Here is a 9878-nt window from a genome sequence, read left to right as displayed (position 1 = left end):
ATTCAATTCTAATGTACAAGGGAGATATCCTTCTACTCCTCAGGGATGTAGATAAGATACGATAAGATAAGAATAGATAAACCTTTATTGATCCCAGTGTAGGGAAATTCATCTCTCATAGCTGCAACAGAATAAGAATGAAACACCGGACAGTACAGAAAAAAGAATTACAAGAATACAAATAAGAGCAAACATTTAAGTTACTGTATGAATAAGAATAAAAACAATAACACATGAGAAAGTACTCAGTAGATTAATTTACATAAAAAGAGATATTGCTTTTTTTAACCACATTTATCTGAACTTAAAATAATGCAAGTGCATTCAACAAATAATAATTATTCTTTTTTGTTTAAAAAAAAATGTATCAACCCCTTACTGTTACTCAAGCTAATTGGAAGTAGATATTTAAAAGAAAAAATAATAATATCAAATTTTACCAGTTGCAACATATAAGTAATGAAAACTTAATGCATCAATATTTAAAGTTAAATATGATCCTATATATTATTGTGAAACAGTCTGTTGGGCAAAATTAGTGCCTTTGCTTTTGGTACTTTGTGTATAACTTGATGCTAATGCTTTTGTACTTTTACAACTTTTAGCACAGGTATTTCACTTGTAAAAGAGGACTATACTGTACTACCAGTTTTACCTAAGAACAAAATCTGAATACTTCATCCACACCTGGTTGTATGCTTTCTGTATAGAAATACATCATTCAATGCGGAATAATATTCATCGATACAGTATTACGTGGTATGGTATAGTACAATAGTTTATTACAGTATTGTACAATTATGTTTAGGATAGTATAGTATGTGTATTTTATACTAGCATAAAGGAGTTTAGTACAATAAGTGGAGTAAAGCTGTAATGTAAAGTAGACCTACAATTTTATAATGAGGTAAATAAAAAGGAATTAGATAAAGTGCAACTAAAATATTAGAAAGTTTGGAGTGGGGGTTCAGTGTATTTCTAACATAGGTGTATGTAAATGACTCATTCATTTACTCTATATTTTCTTATACATCCCACAATACCTCTTTAAATAACACTCTCCCACCCACCCACTCCCTTTCCATTTGCTTCATCAGCTTAATTTAATTGTATATCCTTGGCATGGCTCTCTTCTCGCTTCGGGTTTTTTTCCACTTTAAATTCATGGGGAATGACAAGAGAGCAAAAGGCAAACACCGGAAAAGAGTGCAAGGGCGGCCTATACTTCCACCACATCCTCATGTGGAGGAACTGTTAGTACAACTGTTAGTAGGTACTTTGTCAAAATAATATCCTGACCTTGCCACAGAGGAATCCTAAACGTACGTGTGCTGTATTTGTCTGTCATCCTGTTTACACAGCAAACTGAACAGACTCTAGTGCATCATAAACAAGACTTTATATGTAGCAAAGCCACAGCTTGACTACTAATGAAACACAATAACGCATCTTTATTTGGAATGTCTTACTTGCATACTATAAAAATGATTTATTCATTAAACAAATGCACCATAAACACATAGCTGCTGTATAATACACAGTTAGGAGGCATTGTGAGAGACGAATTGTCGAATAGGACCCATATGAGTTCTCGTTTTACTGACTTGCCTAGACTTGTGTTCAGGGGAAATAAAAGCCCTGAGACTGACTTTGAAAACCTTGAGTGTTGAAAATCAGAGATAGGAAAGAAAATATCAAGTAAACTCTTGCTGTACCTTGAATACAAATCATCACTATTTGTAAACCTGAGATTAAAATCCTTGGTGGACAGTGGTTACACTTCTGCTTCAATTTCTATAGCTGGTGACATTAAAGGTGTTATGCACATTTTTCAGATTCATAATTGTATTTCTTGTGCTTCTTCTGTGACATGTTTACATGCTTTAATGTTCAAAAAAGTTCTTTATTCCCAATCTGCTCGGATTACTTAGCTGGACAGGCTATGTTGTGATTGTTCAACCACTTAGAGATGTCCTGTCCCTTTATCCTGTCATTTACAATGTTTTGCAGGGCTAGCAAATAGAGACACAAGTGTTACATAGTGATGTCACTATATTATGGAATTAAACATGGAGGCGTTTCAGGCAGAGGGGGAGTGTGTGTGCGAGAAAAAAAGGATTTTAGCCTCTGCAGAGCATTTACATGCACAAAAATCTATAAAAACACTACAGGAGAGGGAAACTCAAAAAACAGAATGGGGCCTCTTTAAAATCACCATCAAAACGTTTTAAAATGCATTATTTCAAGTAACAAGATATTGCATTGATAAAAACATAAAGTATTTTAATAATCGATTATTTATTTTAAATTAAAAAGTCAAAACATTCACTGTTTTGAGCCACAAGTTTATTATTCGATGCTTTTCTTTCATGTGATAGTATACTATATGCAGTTGTTTTACCTTTTGTCCTCTCAATGATTATTTGTTAATGGATATATTCATTAGTTGCAGGTCCACTTGTTTTTTTATTTGTAAATGCCTATTTCATTCCCATGCCAGTACTGTTTTAAGGAAAGCCACCCTTTGTAGATTCAAAAACTGCCAACAACAACATTTTTTTTGAATATCTAGAATTTCATGGCATTCAATCCAATAGAAGTTCCAGTCCATACAAGAGTGATGGACCAACTGAAAGACTGACATTGCTGTCCCTGGGGCTACGCTGCAAGTGTTGCAAATCAAAAAAAAGTTGGAGATGGTTAAACAAATAGTTTGAAGCTTTAAAATGTTGAGTCATACATTACTGCCTGACAGCCAATACTGTTACTGTTTCCAACCACAGAAGCTTTAGGTAACTTTCCTCAAACTCTTTAACCTAACCAGCAGACTTCACGTCTCACACATCAGCCATCGATCTCCCTCGGGCTAAAAACTCCTCTTCCCTCTTGTACTTGAGCTATGTCACACAACCTGCCAGTGTGTGTGTGTTCAGCCTTACAATGGATTACTCATTGGAAAACAGACAGGCAGACAAGCAGAGCTCAAGCCAGACAAGTTCAAACACAACACCCCCCATCTCCATATCTGTCACCTTGGCAATCGGCAGGAAGGGAGCTGAGTGAAACTGAGAAGAAGTGGACGGTGTGTCCTGCGGGGCACTTTGGAGGGCGTGTTTTGTGTGCGTTTGCTTTAAAGAAAGATCAGGAAGTGGGAAAAGATAACAAGAGAAAGGTTGAAACTTCGAGCGAACCAATAGAACCAATGTGCCAGGAAGTGAAAGGCAAAGACTTTAAGTGAGGAGGCAAGTGGCGGATACGGATGACTGGTGATGGTGTTAACCGGCAGGAAGTGCTGGTCATCTTTCTGTCAATAAAGGAGGATGGGATTCTCACACCTGGTGATGTTGGAGTAAAAGTTTCTACCTCTGCAACAGTAGAAGGGTTAACCCTAACCCTAATCCCTATGATTCTGATTACCTTTTGATAGATTTACAAGCCTTTGTTTGTATTATTTTTTATGTGTGCAGTCATTTACAGCACGCAGACATAAGAGAGGGTTTGTCTCACACTCATATCTTTGATAAGTTGCCAGGTCACCCCCCACCCCCCTCCCCCTTAACTCAACCTGCCCTGACAGATTCCACCACGGATCCACTTGTAATCACAATCCCCTGCCTCTTTAAACTTTCAGACATACCATAAAAGTGACTTCAGCTCCCTTTTGTGTGTGCATTTATACCCCGTATATTAGTGTGTGTTACTCTGTTGATGTACATGTGAGGGCTTGTGTGTGTGTCCTTGTGTTTGTATAATATACCGAAGTGTTACTAAGGGTGGTAGGCAGCTGGGACTGCCGAGGAGGGAGTGTGCGTGCGGGTTGAGGAGCAATCAGAGGGCGAGGATTCACAAAGGGAGGAGAGAATGGAGAATCCAGCTGCTGTTGACCGAGGCCAAGACACAGCTGAAAGGAAGGAGTTGAAAAGTAAAGACGACTTGTTGTTTAAAAGACATTTTCAATTGATGTTAACTCATCCCAATTTAAATTTCCATAGTGATTCAAAAAGTTGAATTACTTTATAAGACTTTTTTTTGTAGTTAACAAAACCACAAACGATTGATTAATGAAAAAAATGCTTATCTGCCGGTTATCCATTTTTATCCTGTTTTCCTACAAATAAAGGTTTCTTTTTTTTTTTGTCGTGTCTATTCAATTTTTTTGGTTGATATTTGAACTTTGAACTACTTATTTTTGATGTATGCTTTTACATTTTAAGCCATTTTTTTTGTTACAGCACACAAACAAACTTTGAATAAAGACAAACATATAATAGGTCAAAACACAATCAACAAAGCAGAGGACTAAAGTTATAAAAATAAAAAGTAAAGACTTTGATGATAATGATGATAAGCATCAGTTTAAAGGACATTCTATCCAACTATTCAAGTGACGTTTTATCTGTACTAATCATTTCTTTTGTAGTTTGAGCAACTTCTTCTTTTTTTACCAAATCAGACTTCTCCCTAGGGTAGCTGTGCTGAAGTTTAACTTTTGCTACGCTCACAAAATGTGTGTGTGTGTGTGTGTGTGTGTGTGTGTGTGTGTGTGTGTGTGTGTGTGTGTGTGTGTGTGTGTGTGTGTGTGTGTGTGTGTGTGTGTGTGTGTGTGTGTATGTGTGTGTGTGTGTGTGTGTGTGTGTGTGTGTGTGTGTGTGTGTGTGTGTGTGTGTGTGTGTGTGTGTGTGTGTGTGTGTGTGTGTGTGTGTGTGTGAGAAACGCCTGGTACATCCAGCCAATTGTAGCCTACCATCCTTCCCACATGAGTGCAGCCAGCATTTTGGAGAACTCCGACACCGATGAGTCACTGCCACTGACCTTTTCTCATGTGGTTTCTGAATGAGTGGGACTTTAGTATTTCTCGAATTATAGCGAGCACTCAAGGTTCTTTGAGCAGTTTTGCACTTTTTGGATGGAAGTCCATGAGTGACTTTCACACAGAACAAGAGAGCACTCGGGGGCAAGCTGAGGCTGTGAACGGAATTTCCTTTTTTATAGTCAACAAAAAAGGATTCTTAGTCCTTAGCTGCTCTATTTAGACTTTTGGAAACACCAAGTAGCCTCTTCAGAGGTTTTCAGGCTCATTACGGGTAACGTTTCTCACATGCTGATGGAGTTAGACACTACTGCGCTGTTAAAATGACCCATAAAGTCCTCCCTTCATCATAAACCATGAGACTCTTCATCAAATCTTTGTTCCTGCCACCTTTCTCCAGATCAATTGGTAATCACACTGAGCCAAAAAGACGAGTGCATTTATCCTCTTCCCACCCCTCCACACAATAAGACCATTGTCTGAGACATAGAAAAAACCTCCATCGACCCAACTTGGCATGACCAGAGGTAATCTGTGACATTTTACTGTGGAAATTTTAAGTGGGTGTTGGCCTCACCAACTTGGAGAAACTTACTTTTACTTACTCAAACTCAATGTTGATTATAGCAAAACAGATGTTCCAACCAGCGCGATGGATCCAGCAGTATGCAGTTTCATTCCCGAGACAGTAAGCAGACATGGGCGCTTCTGTCCAAACTTAAATATACACTTGAAGATTTATTCTATAAAGATACGGGTATGCTGCGAACCTGACCTCTGCTTATGTTTAATGTAAGTTGTCGTATTTGTTTAGGAAAAGCAGAGATGGAGAATTTTCCCTGGATGCAGTTAGAATTCATGTAGAGATATCTGAATGCAGGTCTCACAGGTTTCTTCAGCTTGACACAATGTTTTCAAGGTTAAACACTAAGGAAATGCCTTTATAGACAGTGCTTTAAATACAGCACCCATGTGGACGGACAGGATACTGATGACTGGAATCAGGAAAGTACTACTGACGCATTCAGGGCCGGAGGTGTCAGTGTTGTTCAGGAAGGCAGTGGGCTCTTGGCGCATTTCTGGTCTTATGCACATCCCCAATGATGGGAAGTCCCTCCATCTTGTCTGTCTGTATTTTTAGTCTAATGGCTTTTATTTATGTGTTGTATATTCTACAGTGGGAGGAGACAAAGAGAGGGTAAATATTTTGTCTGTGTTTCCCGCTTATTGAGCATTCCTTGGATTTATCTCCCTTTTCCATCCTCATATGCGTATCACCCCACATCCTCCCTCATCTCTTTCTCCCACCACTGTTAATTTTAGCCTCTATTTTGTCCTTCTTTTTATCTTTGTGATGCACTTTCACCAACAGTTCACCTCTGTATACAAAATTGTATTACTTCTCATTATCCTTAGACATTCCTACTTTCTGTTTACATTCAATTTATTTATATGCAATCAGAGCCCATACTGCAATTGTGTACACATTTGATGACTATCACTATGACTTCATCAAAAATCAAGAGTACAATTATTTTCTTTAAAATAAGTATGCCAAAAAATTGTAAACTTTTCTAAATCCACTAATATTGACGTCAACCACTCTCAACAAGTCAAAACTTATTCTTCCAGATCCACAACAACATCCAATCAGCTGGCAGGATAGCACCATTAAGAAGCAAGTTTACCAAAGAAAATTTGGTTCGCCCACAAAAACTACCCGGTGATCAAAAATACAAATAAAGTGTGGTATGCAAATCATGTGAATAAAATTGGCGAACGTTTTTGTAACTTTTGGACTTGAATTTCAAAGTTTTGGACTTGGGTCTGGCCATCGGACTTGACACTCTTGACTTGGCCTTGAGTGTAAAGACCTCTGCGTCATTGTATTCTCATTTAGTTTTTTGTATTGGTTATTCTCCTCAATAAAGATTCAAACGATTATGTCAGAGGAAGCCTGATACCCAAGATTTCCATTGCCAATGGCTGCTTCTCCTTAACCGATACATGATGGAATAGAACTTGAAAATCTTATACTGAGAGAGCCATTCCTTTTTCCTCAAATCCACATTAAAAAACATGGTTTGCTAGGAACCAAACCTCAAATAACATTTACTGGCAGGACACGGTAAAAACCTGGCGAATCTGTGGAATTCACTTAACCCACGGACAGTGGCATTCCAATATATAGCCAGCAGGCAACGTTTATTGAGGAATTACAACAAGGCTGCTATTATGGCTCAAAGTTACAAGAAGTTGTATAAGAGGCAGGAACTCTGCTTTGGCTCCTTGTTTCAGGCTTCAACCCTCTCCCTAAAGGATGGCTGTTTTTCCTTACTTCCATGTGATGCAGGGATGAATAAAATGTCATAAACTCCTCCAATGATGACATCTCACTGTTTTCGCCTCTTCTCCCACTTCCTCCTACATGTCCGGCTGCCTTGGCCACAGCTTAAAGGTCAATTTTATTTTGCTGTTTTCACTTTTTTTTTCTTCTGACAGGACTTTTAGATGTCATCCCACAAGGACTATGATGCAAAGTGAGTGTGAGCAGAAACAGATCACTTTTCAGGTTGCATAATCTGACAATGATTGAAGTAGCGGAGACAGTTTGTTGACAGGGACCGCGTTGGGTGGAAAAAGTTGGCCATGTCAGAAAACCCGTAATGTGTCATTGTGCAATTCATGCAACACTTGACATGATGAAATAAATACAAAAATGTGGTTCACGTTCTAAACACTCATAGCAAGCAGGGTTCATATGCATGTTCAGCTATTTAGTGCTTTCTCACACACATCAGTGCCAAGTTGTTCCAGGTGGGGGTATATTCAATGTGTATCCAATTGATTTTCAGTGTGCTGACTACATGTTAGAAAGGAAAATAACTGTAGTTACATCCAAGCCGCACAGTGTGGTTGACCACGGGCCTGCCTTTGGGGGCCGCAGATGTGCGTGTGAGAACTTGTTCGTCCCTGGAGGGAGGATAGCTTCACAAAAACCACACAGAAATTAATGTTGCATGTCTGTTGTGCAGTAGCAGCAGAGTGTAAATGGATCATGATGCAGCAGGGAACTTAACTTCGCAGACATTTGGAGTTCAATTTTAGCAACAGAGCATAAAACAGTATTTTCAGAAACTGGTCACAGACTTAAAATATCAAGGCTGCCAAAGTTTTTATTGTCAGTTTATACAAAACAAATAAAGCGTGACTCAAGAGCCACAAGCATCATTGTATGATTGCAAAAAGATACAGTGTATTGTGGTGTATTACGTTTTTGTGTAAGGTTGCAATGAATATAGGTCAGATAGTGCAACCATATTGCTGACTGTGCTATACTGTTTAGTTACTAGGTGTGTTAGGAAGGGTGTGTGTTTATTGTCAATGTCTCACTGGAACAATACACGTATTTGGACACAATGCGTCACAGAGAAATCCAGACTTTTTGAATTCTTGCACCCCCTCCGGTCCATTTATCCCCTCCTACCCCCTTTGTTTCTTTGTTTTTATGACACAGTATCTATAGTGTACATGCTGAATCGAACACAAAGTCCTGTGTGCAGCCCACTCACTTCATGTTCTATAATGGAAATCTGACTTTGCTATTAAAGGCTGCGTGGTAGACCTCAAGAAATGACCTACATGAAAAGCTGCTGACCTTTTTCCACTTTGGGATTTTGTGCTGTATAATCAAGAAGATGCACTCCCAGTGGTTTGAATATCGCAAGTATTTGTGGTTTCTCTCAGTGAAACAGAGGTTCCTTAATCCTCTGGATTGCTGAAATTCTTGGTTGTCTTCGCCAGACAAATATTGAGAAATAGAAAGCCTAAAGGTAAATATACTGTGTGATCAAAAACTCTATCTGTAGAAAATATATGTTAAATATAGGTCAGGATGTCATGTCATTGACATGATTGGAAAAGATGTTTCTTATTTTTATCCCAGCAGACATATAGACTTATATTTCCCTGTGGCGATGTATGAGTCATTTCAGTGATTTATTAGCAAAAATGTAAAGCGAGCTTTTAGGGGCTTACCTATTTTAGCCCTGCTAATAAGGTTATATGAAGTCTTAAATCTTATTGTGGCTCAGATCCAAGTAGTTGAGCCTATATGGTGAACACAGACCTTTACTATTCTTAGATACTGGGTAGACTCACTGGAGAGAGAAGGGTGGCGTGAGGTACACAAGACAGCGAAAAGTGTCAAGTCAGACCGATCTAGCCAGAGGGAAGTAAAAGCAGTTTAGCTTTCAAACTAAAGGCTTTTTTAAAAAAAAAGAAATGGCTTGCTCTGATTTCTCTGTTGTTTACCTCTACTTTCTATATAAGAAGATATCATTATTTGAGGTCTAATACAGCTAAGTCTCAGTGTCAAGTGTTTGTAAAGGCTATAGACCTGAGTGGTGGCAACGTTTATGAATATAATTATTTACAACCAGAACTTAAGCCTATACACAGTATCTTGTTTATATTTATGAATAGACAGTACATTAAGTTGTATTTTATTTCCATGCTGTATTATAATTCTAATGTATTACATTTCACTTTTTTTTTTTATCAATGGAAACCTTTTTTTTCTGCATAAAGGCAATAATTCACATGGAAACACAGATTGAGGAGATTTGAATTTGTTGCCTTACGTACTTAAAAAAAAAATCATTCTTCCTCGTACAACATACATTGTGCTTGCAACACAATGTACTTGATGCAAATATTATAATTGCGTATTAAATCAACCTCAACTAGCACGAAGGACCATTCTGGTTTATGAATACTATACTTTTTTTAGGAAGTAAGTAAAGCTCATTCATAAATTGGTACGACTACTTCTTGTCATGTATGTTTTTGTGATGAAAAAAGTTTTTTTCCACCACTGACTAGCTTTGAGAATTGACTATAAGTTGAGAAAAGTAAATGTCTGTATTTTGATTCATGTTGACGTTGCTTTTCTTTTTTTAAAGAAACTAGATTTGCATCAACAAACTAATTTTACTTTGAAGGTTCTCCCGGAAAACTGTACTGTACTTCTCTCTCGCTTGATATTCGTGTACTCCTGAGCGCGAGC

The sequence above is a fragment of the Eleginops maclovinus genome, chromosome 1 (genome assembly GCF_036324505.1).
Source record: "Eleginops maclovinus isolate JMC-PN-2008 ecotype Puerto Natales chromosome 1, JC_Emac_rtc_rv5, whole genome shotgun sequence".
Classification (NCBI taxonomy): domain Eukaryota; kingdom Metazoa; phylum Chordata; class Actinopteri; order Perciformes; family Eleginopidae; genus Eleginops; species Eleginops maclovinus.
The sequence above is the reverse complement of the archived record's forward strand: the minus strand, read 5'-3'. Positions refer to the sequence as shown.